We start from the raw sequence: 12,676 nt of genomic DNA, 5'->3' as shown, positions 1-12,676 counted from the left end.
TAATTACAATTAAGGAGAGATAGGAAAATAGTTCCAACAGTGAATATTCAGGTATGGATTGATTTAATTTTGCATCAATGATCAGTTGTAAGATTCCGATGGTGGATGTTGTCTGAGACCAAGTTTTGTTATATTAATTGATTTCGATTTAAATTGTTTTTGTTTTGATTTTTGCTAAGACTGTTTTCTGTTTCACTCAAACCACCCCCCCCCCCCCCCCCAACCCTTGTTCACATCATCGAAAATTCGGCTAGACATTCTTCGTGGGATCGACCCTTGCTTACCCTATTTACAGTTTAGTAGTTAGGTTAGAAAGGTTATTAATCTTGGTTGCCTACGACAGCACACCAGTCACCACACAAGCCAGAAAAGGAAGAAGCAATTGGCAAGAAATAAAAAGAAAAGCCTCATATTAAGGAAAAAAGCGCAAACTATCAATACCTTGGTGACATAGTTATAGGTGTAAGCAAGCTGCTCGTGAGGAGGGACATCTCTGAGCCTCTCATAGGTCTACGGCAAGATGGCCTCCTTGGCCATCGAGGATCCAACACCTATGTGCTTTGGGAGCCCATCGATCAATGCATCGAGCGCGGCCCGAGCAGCCTAGTCCACCTTCCCTCTACCTCCTCGTAGAGGCAAGCTTGACTTACTTCCCATAGGGATGACAGTTTCACCCATGGGAATGGATTTCTTTTTGGTCGAGCCTTTGGTCATAGCATCCTTTGGGCCACCAACTTGCCCAATAGCTTTCTTGCCCGATCCTTTCTACTACTCAGTGATCTTTTGCTTTCCCGAGCCTCCCTATTGCCCAGTCAACTTTTTCTGGCTTGAGCCTATTTTGCTCAAACATCTTTTTTTTTTCCTAAGCCCTCTTATTGCTTAGACATTTTCTCCTTCCCCAAGCCTCCATCTTGCTCGAGGGTTTTCTTCGTCGAGCCCTTTAGAGGCTCAGGACCACCCTCCTCCCTGATTGCCTTGGAGGCAATTACAGGCTTCTTAGCACTTGGGCCTTCCTCAAGTTCACCACCATTGCGCTTGAGGATAGAGCACAAGGTACCTTGCCCGACCACCCCGATAATGTCTGTGGGTTGCTTCTTTGCTGAAATAATCGACAGCTTCTTGGTAGCCCTACAAGCCGGTGCTTTCTTCTTTAGGCCCTTGGGTTTTTTGGCCCACGTGTCTACAAAGAAGAAACAAGTTATTAGCAACCTAACAAGACAAAATTATCAATAGCGAGCTATCTAGTACTTACCTTTTTCAAAAATTGTGCAAAATTTAGCTACGTTGATGCAGAAGCTATACGCTTTCAACCAAGAAAGCATGATGAGCTGGGTGGAAGTCGCTCACTATTATGGAGATTGCTGAAGCCGTTCTAAGCTCGCTTCAGGGAGGAAGTTCTACTCAATGTTTACTGCAAAACAAGAAGAATGTAAAGTTAGTTCGCTTGCCGAACTAGGAAACTTTCTTTAGTCACACAATGATCGATATCTTACTAGCTTCCGAGGCAAAAGTATCAGTTTCCCCAAACTTGTAAAAAAAAATATTGAGAGTCCCGATGCAGAATCTTCTTTAGGACTTCGGCCAAACCATTAAAATGTACTTTCCTTACCTTGGAGAGGTAGTATGTTTGGTCCTGCGTCTTTTTTAGTCTGTATAAGTGGACGAGCTCCTTTACAGATAGCTCGCCCAAATCAGCTATCGTGTACGCTATGTACATGCCTACTATTATTATATACAAGTTTCTCATCAATTGAAGGGGAGCTATGCCAAACGTATTCAGAACATTGGCGATGAAAAAATGAGGGGGAACAGACATCCAGCACCTCAAGAAAGTATCTGAAATCGCTTCCCAACCTTTAGGGGGACTTTTCTAGGAGAAATCTCCCGAAGCCCTCAGAGGAATTTGAGGCGCATAAATGTTTGTTATAAGCTCAATATCCTCAGCCCCAACCAAGGAACTTGGCTCATTCCGAGGCCTAAGAATTGGAGACTTCCTCGATTGACGAGTCTCCACAGAAGCATGATCAAAGGAGCCCGTAACATCGGGGTCTGAGCACCATACGATGAAGTCCTCTAAAACCTCTGGGACTACTTCCCCAGGGATAGCCAAGGTTAGGGGCGAATCCAGCCCCTTTGAGCCTACCCTTAGATTTGAAAAAAAATAAAAAAATTACTAATATATAAGCCTTTAAAAAATTACTATTAATATATGTACCTAGACTTATCCTCATATTTTTTTTTTAAAGAGAACTATTATATATATATATCCAAACCCACAAAAAACTTACTATTAATAAACATATTTCAAGCCCACATCATATTAAAAGTTTAAAACTCTCTCCGCTCTTCTTCTTCACAGCTCCACCTGCTTTTTATGATTTTACTCTTCCTCTTTCTCATGCTACTCACTCTTAAAACTTCTGAAGACTGAAATTGTTGAAGCTTTCACTACTCAAGGTGCACAATTAGCTCTGTTTTCTTTTTTATGGGTTTTAGGTTTGTGTATTGCTCATTTTAATTTAGTTTATTTTAGGGTTGAATCATACTTGTTTTTTGGAGGTTTTTTATTCTAATTTGAGGGAAAAATACATAGATCTTGTGAGTTTATTTTGTGTTTTGTGTCTAAGAATGTTCCTGCTTTCCCAAATTAAAACATTAACTATATTTTAAAGGATGTTATTCTTCACACTTCACCCACTACTTTCCTACATTTCAAATGTCACCGTTCAACTACCCAAAATTATTAAAGAAATTTGAATTACTATCTATGTTTATACAAAGAAAATTCCCTCTTTTTTTATTAATTCGTATTAAAAGCCAACGTAATGTTGACTTGATTTAAGTTTTGGTTGACTTTAGCTTAAGCTAGGTCTAATCAAAGTCATGAAAATTTACATTATAATCTTTGGAAGCCAAAAAAAAAAAAAAAATTAAAAGAAGGTTTTCCTCAAGGTTTACTCAAAATTTTGCTTTTCATATATTTATTTTCTTTGCTTAAGGTTCTGTGATTTTTTAAATTTTTCATTAGTTGTTTAGCAAACAATGACAAAGCCGCGGAACCCCCTCCCCCCACAACCCCCCGAGAAAAATCCTGAGTCCTCCACTGGCCAAAGTCGCGAGGGAATCGAACATTCGGTCTATGCTATGGCTGCTAGACGAAGACATGGTGAATGCTTACCTCTGGATACCTGAAACAAAAGCGACCAAGTGTCAGAGCTTGAAAATTCAGCAACCTATCCACACTTTGCTTTCAGTTCAGGCACCCATGGTAGCTCTCATCGATCAATAGATACAAGCGAACCACTAAGATTCTGACGGCCACCTCCTTGAACCCTTTTAAAACCCCAAACCGATGGAAAAACTCAAAAACCCTAGAAAATGCTAATGTGGCCATGACAATGGCCACCCTCAACAGCAAAAATGGTTTAAAATGAGTAAGAGAGAAGAAAGGAGCCTTACCGAAGCGTAAAAGTGGTGGGAATTCACCAGAAAATTGTCGTGAAATCAAGAGAGCAACGACGGAGAAAAAATAGCAAAACAAAGGTTTGAATATATTGCAAGTGAGTGTTCTGAAGAAGAATGCCCACTTTTATAATGGTGAGCATAGGAGACAAAGAGGTGGGATTCGACTGTAACCGTCGATCTATAGCAAATCTCATTCCTTCATTCATCGAGCAATCTTGATCGTTCGACGTGGCCATGTCTCAATCATCCGTGAGAGACAATCAATCGTTAGACTGCTGTAATAATAACCATCGCCGCACGTTGCCTCAACTTCATGCATGGACAACTGTATTCGCCCACGTGTGACAAAAAGTAACTATAAAAGCCGGCTACATTTAATGGGACATGATTGCATGGAAATTAATCGCATACCCCTCATTTCAAATTCCTAGTTTATCAAGAATGTCGCTCCAGAGAAAAGGCCAAGTGTTAGTCACGTCAACTGAGAATAAGTCCGACTCATGAATCTTGGCCAAATCTACATTCTACATACAACCTATGAAGTTCGAGCTTCATATCAAATCAAGCAATTAGTCTTTGAAGCTTGAAATGAGCACCGAACACTAAGGGCAAATGTTCTGCGTGATTTTTCCATTAAGCTTGGAGAAGTTAGAGTTCCACAAGGTTATAGTCTGACCCAGCATAAGCTAGTCACGACCAACCTCAACAGTTGTTCAAGCAAATCGCAGATAAGCTCAAATCCCGGATACTCTGGAAGGGAACAGATCAACAGCAATAATGGTGCAATCTTAGCACTCAATCGCGAGAATATTGGAGTTGCATTTCAATCTTAATTGTAATTCAATTAATTTCACTCCTTCCTTTGTACAAAACTTGTATATAAACCCCTTCCAATGATGGAACAAGGGTTAGAAAATTGTTCTAGGAATTATACTATGTTCTTGTAAGCTCTCAAAGCAAATAAGAAAGACAGTGAACGTAGGCTCAAGATCTAAACTTGCCGAACTACTTTAAAAACCTTTTGTGTCATTAACATTATTGCTCTCATATCCATTACTTTGCTAATTATCCATAATCCCGCCCACATCGATTCCGATTCCATCAAGGTCAATTGAATTGCTCTAGTTGGTGAATTTTTTGCATCAGCAATATCGATATTCAACCAAAAAATTCATATATAGTTGAATATTATTTTGAAAAGAAATTTAGCCTCCCCAAAATAATTTTCTTGTTCCGCCTCTAGATATAAGAGAAATCTATTAATTTTAGAAAGTGTATTCACCTAATCATAGAAACATCATAAACTTTAGGATTATTATCCACCAAATGATACGTTCATTAGAAACTTACAGTCATAGGAAACTTTTATTAGAAAAAACAATGAGAGAACACTTAACCGTCTAAAACTGTTAACTTTGACTGAAAATTTTATATAATAGAAATAAAACAATAGACACCCACAAAAATTTTAAAAATAAAATAAATATAGCTATACAAATTAAAAAACTAAAGCAATATATATTTTAAAAAAATTTAAAAAAATATATAAAATATAATTTAAAAACTTAAAAATATTCCCAAAAAAAAAAAAAAAACCAGTGGCCATATTTAATTTTCAAATTTTTTTCCCCTTAAGTTTTCCAAAATTTCTATCTTTTTCCTACTAATATATGTCCTCAAATATTTTTAGTTTGAAAAATTTCATTCTCTTATTAATTTTTTAAAATTATTTTAGTTTTAAAAAATTATTTTAAATGAAACTGTATTATACTTAAAATTACCTTAATACCCTTAATAAAATTAAAGTTAACAGTTTAAAACTGTTAAGTGTTCAATCATTATCTTTTAAAATAAAAGCTCTCTATCACTATAAGTTTTTATAAAAGTGTCCTCTGGCTCATAATAACTCTAAATTTTACCACTCAATATGAATTTTCGAAACAAAAAGAAAAAATTTAAGCTAATTGGAGTTTTTGATTCAAAAGTGGAGGAACACATTTGATAAATAATTGTAGTTGGATAAATTGTAAATTTCTTGACAAATATTAAATTTAACACATTAAATAGATTTAAACTTTTTGAATATGTAAATATTAATTAAAAAAGAAAATTTTAATAATTAAATGCATAAAAATGAATGATAAACAAGAAAACGTCCCGTATCTGGCCCAACCCCCTTTTTTGGCGGGTGGGCCGGATATACCCATAAGTACCTGTAAAAATAAAAAAAAATAAAAATTGAGCCCTTTCCTACACTCTATTCTATTTTCTCTTCTCGTTCTCAATTTCTCCTCACTCACTTTCTCACACATCTCACTCCTACCAATGGTCGTTGCCACTGCTCTCTCATCTCCCGTTGTTGTCGCCTATATTGGAATAATGATTGTAATCAATTCTTATTGTTTAGATCAATTGTATTTGTACAATATTTTAGGTTCTTGTTAAGTAGTTGGGATACAGTTGTATTAACTATGGTATAGTTAAATATAATACCACAGTTAAGTCTTTTTAGTAAACTCTAGCTGAAGGTTAGTTTAGATATAAAAGAGTCAATGGTGTAAACTGGACTGTAGACTTGAATGATGAGTTAACGAAAGAAGTTTGTTTTTCTAGAAATTTCTTTCTTTCTCTGTTTGTTGCTTTCTTCTTTGTTTGGTACATGGTATCAAAGCTGGTTCAAATGTATTCACCATTCAAACAAATTGGAAATTAAAGCTTATCATTTGAGTCGATTAATATGTTCTTCTCCAAATCACAATTTTCTTCCTCAGTCGAAATTCATCAATTTGAAGTTGCTTGTAAGTAATGGCGAACATCAATGGAGAATCGGTACTCATTACAATAGATTCGAATTCACCACTCTATATTCATCCTTCAGATACACCTAGTTCGATGTTAGTTTTAGAACAGCTGATTGGTACTGAAAACTTGGAATTTGAAGCCAAGCCGTGATAGTCTAATTATGAGCAAAGAACAAGTTAGGGTTCATTGATGGAATTGGTGATAAATTATATTTTAATTCTTTTATACATGTATAATGAGGAGGTGTAATTTTTTGTCTTGGCCTAGATTTTCAACACAGTTTCGAAGGAGATTTTCAATGGTATTATGTACTCGACAAATACTCCTCAGGTGTGGCAAGACTTACTGAAGCAGTATAATAAAGTGAATGGAATGAGAGTTTATGCTTTTCATAGAGAAAATGCGAATCTGGTTCAAGGTACAAACACAATAGTAGTCTATTATAATAAACTCAAATCGTTATGGGATGAATTGAGTTCTTTAGTCAGCTTACCAACTCCAGATAGCGTTTTTGCAAAAGCCTATCATGATCTTCTTAATCAACAAAAGCTGCTACAGTTTCTAATGGGGCTAAATGATTCTTTTTTTATGGTACGAAGCCAGATAATTCTTATGTCTCCATTACCTTCTGTAAAACATGCTTACTCTATGGTTAATCAAGATGAAAGTCAAAAGGTTTTGTCTGGAATCAATAATAATTTAGAGGCCTCGATTGCCTTGTATGTACAAAATAATCAAAGAGGTCAAAATCAGAACTCAACTCATAAAGGAAAGAAATCGTATATTGAGTGTGAACATTGTCACTTGGCTAGACACAAGAAGGAAACTTGCTACAAGCTACATGGGTATCCAGTAGATTTTCAGTTTACAAAAGGAAAACCTAGAACAAATGCTAAAGCATATCAAGCACAATCTACAAATTTGACTTAAAAAATACACAAATTGCCACAAATCTTGGGAATGTTTTATCAACATAACAATATAGTCAACTTCTACAGTTGCTTGGAAAGGAAAATATGGCAGCTCCAGTAGCTAATCTAGCAGGTAATTCCACTTCTTTATATTCTTGTCTTATTGCAAATAGTTGGATCTTAGATTTTGGTGACATTGATCATATGACGCATAATTTCTTTAGTCTAGAATCTCCTATAGAAATTGCATCATCTTCAAATACACTAGTTAGTCTTCCCAATGGTACAAAGATAAATATCAAACACATTTGTTCTATTAAATTGGATGATGAAATTTGTCTGGATAATGTTCTTCATTTACCAGAATTTAAGTATAACCTTCTGTTAGTATCTGAATTGACTGCTTCCAATAAAAGTTATATTACATTTTACCTTGTTTGCTACTTAATCAAGATCTTTGGAGTAGCAAGTTGAAGGGTATTGGTAAACATAGCCAAGGATTGTACTATTTTGTACCTATTTCAAAAATAAGCTCTAGTGTATTAAGTTTAGGAACAAAGATTAAGGTTGTCGGTAGTGCATCTTGTTTCGAAAATAAGCTCCAATGTCTTCTTTAGCATCCTGTTTGAATGTTGATTTAGAAATTTGGCATAAAAGGCTAGGTCATGCCCCTTATCATGTTTTAAAAATGTTGCATAATGATTTGTCCACATCAAAGCCACCTCACTATTATATTTTCCCTTTAGCTAAACAGACCAGAATACCATTTCCTTTTAGCACTTCAGATACTTAAAACATTTTTTATCTCTTACATATGGATGTCTGGGGTCCATGTAAAGTACCAACTCATGGAAATGCTAGATACTTTCTCACCATTGTAGATGATTATTCTAAGATTACCTGGCTGTTTCTTATTCAATTCAAATTAAATGTTTTTCAAACACTTAGAGAATTCTTGCTCATGGTTCAAAATCAATTTCAACAAACTCCTAAGTGCATAAGAACATACAATTGTTTAGAGTTTTTTAATAAACACTATCATGATTTGTTACATGATAAAGGCATCATTCATCAAAGTACATGTGCCTATTCACCTCAACAGAATGGCAATGTTGAGAGAAAACATAGGCATATCTTAGAGATAGCTAGAGTATTGAAATTTCAGTCTAACATCCCAAATAGTATTTAAGGATACTATGTCAAAACTACAGTTTACATCAATAACAGATTGACAACAAAAGTTCTTAAAGGATTATCACCATATGAAAAGTTTTTCTACAAGAAACCTAAACTTGATCATTTGAAAGTATTTAGTTCTTTGGCTTATGCTACTGTCCTATCTCCGAAAGATAAGCTCTCTCCAAGATCTAATCCATGTGTATTCATAGGATATTCTCCCTCACAAAAAGGATATTCTTTGTATGACTTAGTATCTCATTTTTTGTATGTTACTAGGAATGTACTTGTTCATTAAAATATTTTTCCTTATACTTGGTCTCAATCATCTAAGCCACTTTTCTTTGTCTGAATCTTTCGTAGAACTTAAATATGTTTCTTCATCCTCATTTCTTAATCATGTTCATCAACTAGAGAAATGTCATCTATTCAAAAACATAACACCAATACATGTTTCTCCTTCACTTAGTCCACCACTTAGTCAACATTTTACTCCTATTAATACTTCTCAACTCAGAAAATCTACAAGACCATCAAAACGCCTTATTTGGACATCTGATTTCATTTGTCCTACACCTTCACAACCTAATCGAGCCAACCTTGTTAGATATCCTATTCACGATTCATTATCTTGTGCTCATCTATCTTCATCATACCAAGCCTGTCTATCTAAGTTTTATTCCTTAACTAAACCAACAACTTTTAAACAAGCTTCTAAAGATCCTAATTGGGTTTATGCTATGAAAAAGGAGATTCAAGCTTTAGAACTCAATGTCACATGGTCCTTGGTCCCTTTACCATCTAGTAAGATCCCTACTGGTTGCCATTGGGTTTAAAAACTTAAATATAGAGCTAATGGTTCATTGGAGAGATATAAGGTCAAATTAATTGCCAAATGATATACACAACAAGCAGGGATAGATTATGATGAGACTTTTTTCCCTATTGTGAAAATGGTAATTGATAATCCGAGAATTATACTATTTTATTTAAGCTTTTTGGCCGGATTTTAGATACTTCTTAGCTTGTTTATGCCTGAATTGCTACTTAATTCTATATATTTTGTGTTTCAGGCCTAAACGTGCATTTTTAGCAAATAATGAGAGAATTGGAGTTTCTGGACTCAGAAGTAAGCGGATATCAGAATTAGGGAAAGTTCCGAAGCAGAGTGAAGCACTATGAAGCTTGTTTCCATGAGAAAGCATCGAAGATCGAAGATTCAAGGAGAAAGCAAGCAGAGGGCAATCCTGTAATTCCAGAATTTTCTAGGAAGGTTCACCGCAGCAAAGGTTATTCTTTACCGCAGCGAAAGCAGCTAAGAACGAGATTCAGCTTTAGTTTGTCGCCGCGGCAAAATTCTTTCTTCGCCGCGGTGAAGTTTGCGAATTTTAGTTTTCTCCAAAATGCACAGTTTTAATTTAGGAAAGTTTTAGGTCTTTTGGGCGAGCTATTTAAGAGAAACCTTACCATTTTGAGAGAGGTTCGTCTAGTTTTGTCTGGTTTTTATTTAGTTTTGAATAGATTTGACATTTTTGTTTAGAAAGTGAGAAGATTTGAGATTCAACCTCGTGGCAACTATGGGAGATTTCTTTTCTTTTCTCTTTATTTCAATATGTTGAATGCTATGTTTACTGTTTTTCTTGCTGTTTGTGTTGATTTAGTTATGAACTAACCCATTTTGGGTTAGGGTTTTGATGTAACTCGGATTCTATACGTTAATCAATTGATTATTGTTATTTTTATATTCTATTGCACAGATTGTGTGGTTATTCTATTTTTATTGATTTTATTTGATGAATATGATGAGATTGAGAAATGAATCATGTTGAGCTTCTTGGGTAATCATCATTGTAGTATTGAATGCTAGAGATAGATTTGAGAATCAATGAAATCAATCTAGGATTCCATTAGCTTAATGAACTTGGATCTATTATTCTTCAAATTGTTGGGTGCGGAAGTTTAATAGGGAAAAGTAGGAATTCATAGCCTGAGAAGGTATGTTTGACAACTTAGAAATTCGATTCACAATCCGTGCATGTGAGTGTGAAAATAGCATATCCGTAAAATTCATCCATAGAGTCCAAATGAAGTCAAAACCCTAACCTTTTGTTAAATTGATATTACTCTTGCTTTAAATTCTTGCTCTCATTAATTAGTTTTTAATACTTAGTAAGTTTTGTTTTTAGTTTATTTTCTAATCTCCCATTAATTAGTGCTTAATAATCAATCCTCGTGGGAACGATACTCACTCATCACTCTATTATTTGGTGCGACTATTGCACTTGCTATCATTGCATGTTGTAGTAACAACCCATCAGTAACTCTTTGAATAATTTTAACCTTAGCTTCCATGTATAATTGGCCTTTATATCAAATGGACGTGGATAATGCTTTTCTACAATGTGGTCTACATGAAGATATCTATATGACTCTCCCACAAGGTTTTCATAAGCAAGAAGATCAGAGTTTAGTGTGCAAGTTACATAAATCTCTTTATGGGTTGAAACAAGCTTCTAAAGCTTGGAATCACAAGCTGACTACAACTCTTATTTCTAGTCGTTTTAAGCAATCTACATCTGATTACTCTTTTTTCATAAAAAGGGTCAATTCCAAAAGTTGTTATCTTGCTGGTTTATGTTGACGACATAGTCATAACAGGGAATGATGAGTCTTTAATCAACAATACGAAGACTTTACTTCATTCTTATTTCAAGCTTAAAGAGTTAGGATCTTTGAGATATTTTCTGGGATTGGAAGTTGCTAGATCTGCTAAAGGTATTAGCTTTTGTTAGAGGTAATATGCACTGGAGTTAATAGCTGATTCTGATTTGTCTGCCACTAAACCTATTGTGATTCCTTTGGACCAAAATGTGATGTTTACATCTAAGGCATAAGACAAGCTTTTTAATATTGTTGATGATCCAGTTCTTCTGATCCAACAATTTATCAAAGACTCATAGGCAAATTGTTGTATCCAAGGTTTTAAAACCCGGCTCAGGGGGCAACCCGACCAAGCCACCGGGTCACAGGTTTTATGGGTCGAAAGGTCTGACCATGACATCATCATGCTGAAATCAGCATGCGTGATGTCAGCAAAAAAACAAAAATTAAAAAAAATTGGGAAGAGAAAAGTTGAAAAGGGTTACTGTTAATTTTATTATTTTTAATTTTTAATTTATTTTTTAAAATTTTACTGTAGCAACCCAGGTTATGTCGGTTGGATCAGTGGTTCGTTGGAAAAAAAACTCATTCAATCGCGGGTGGAAGCAGGTCAATTGCTATTTCTGGTTTTTAACATGAGCCGCCCTGTCTAGCCACTGGTTCCCAGTTGAACCGATTCAACCGACCGGGCTAGGCCAAGTTTTAAAACCATGCTTGTATCTTTGAATGACCAAGCCTGATATTTGTTATTCACTGAATCTGTTGAGTTAATTTATGCAACTTCCCAAACATCTCACATGAATGCTGCTTTAAAAATTGTCAAATATGTGAAGGTTGCACCTAGTCTGGATTGTTCTTTCCTTGTACCAATTCCATGAAATTATTGGCTTTCAGTGACTCAAATTGGGCATCTTATTGGCTTTCAGTGACTCAAATTGGACATCCTATCTTATGAATAGAAGGTCTATCACAAGAATTGTGTATTTCTTGGTCAATCTCTTATCTCATGGAAATCTAAAAGGCAAACCACTGTTTCTAGATCTTATTCAGCAGTCAAATATGAGGTCATGGCTTCCACTATTTGTGAAGTTATTTGGATTACTCAACTTTTATCTAATCTTGGCTTTAGGATTTAGCCCCCATTTCTCTATATTGTGATCATCAGTCTCTCTTCGTATTGCTTCTAATCCTATGTTTCATGAAAGAACCAAACATATTGATATTAATTGTCACACAGTCTAGAACAAACTCAAGGATGGTTTGATTAAAACTGCTCATATTTCTACTAATGAGCAACCAATTGATCTCTTTACTAAATCTCTAAGCAGCAAAGTTCATCATCATCTTCTACACAAGTTGAGAGTGCTAGACATCTAATCACCCACTATCTTGACGAGGGGTATTGGAATAATGATTGTAATCAATTCTTATTGTTTAGATCAGTTGTATTTGTACAATATTTTAGGTTCTTGTTAAGTAGTTGGGATACATTTGTATTAACTGTGGTATAGTTAAATATAATACCATAGTTAAGTCTTTTTAGTAAACTCTAGTTGAAGTTTAGTTTAGATATAAAAGAGTCAATGATGTAAAATGGGCAATAGGCTTGATTCGCTTGAATGATGAGTTAACAAAGAAGTTTGTTTTTTCCAAAAAGTTAT

This window comes from Pistacia vera, unplaced genomic scaffold (assembly GCF_008641045.1).
Source record: "Pistacia vera cultivar Batoury unplaced genomic scaffold, PisVer_v2 Contig223, whole genome shotgun sequence".
NCBI classification, from domain to species: domain Eukaryota; kingdom Viridiplantae; phylum Streptophyta; class Magnoliopsida; order Sapindales; family Anacardiaceae; genus Pistacia; species Pistacia vera.
The sequence above is the reverse complement of the archived record's forward strand: the minus strand, read 5'-3'. Positions refer to the sequence as shown.